Source organism: Buceros rhinoceros, unplaced genomic scaffold, assembly GCF_000710305.1.
Source record: "Buceros rhinoceros silvestris isolate BGI_N320 unplaced genomic scaffold, ASM71030v1 scaffold17252, whole genome shotgun sequence".
Taxonomy (NCBI): Eukaryota; Metazoa; Chordata; class Aves; order Bucerotiformes; family Bucerotidae; genus Buceros; species Buceros rhinoceros.
In genome coordinates this window covers 40294-40529 of record NW_010398465.1, presented here as the reverse complement: position 1 = coordinate 40529, position 236 = coordinate 40294, and positions in this window count along the sequence as shown.

The following is a 236-nucleotide window of genomic DNA, read 5'->3' as shown; positions in this document are numbered from 1 at the left end:
CTGTTGTTTGAAAGCACTGCGAAACTCATGTCGGCACAACCTGCAGTCTCCCTCGGTCTTTTCCTTCCTTCTTCATTTCCACGAAGGCCTCGACTGGCACTGGTGGCCCCACAGGCCGAGCGTTTCCTTGGTATTGGGGGATGTTTATAGAATGTTTGAACATTGAGGTTCACTTGTTCAGACGTTTAAAGCAATTACCTGGGAAGACAGAATGAGGCTCTGTCTAAAGAGACAGC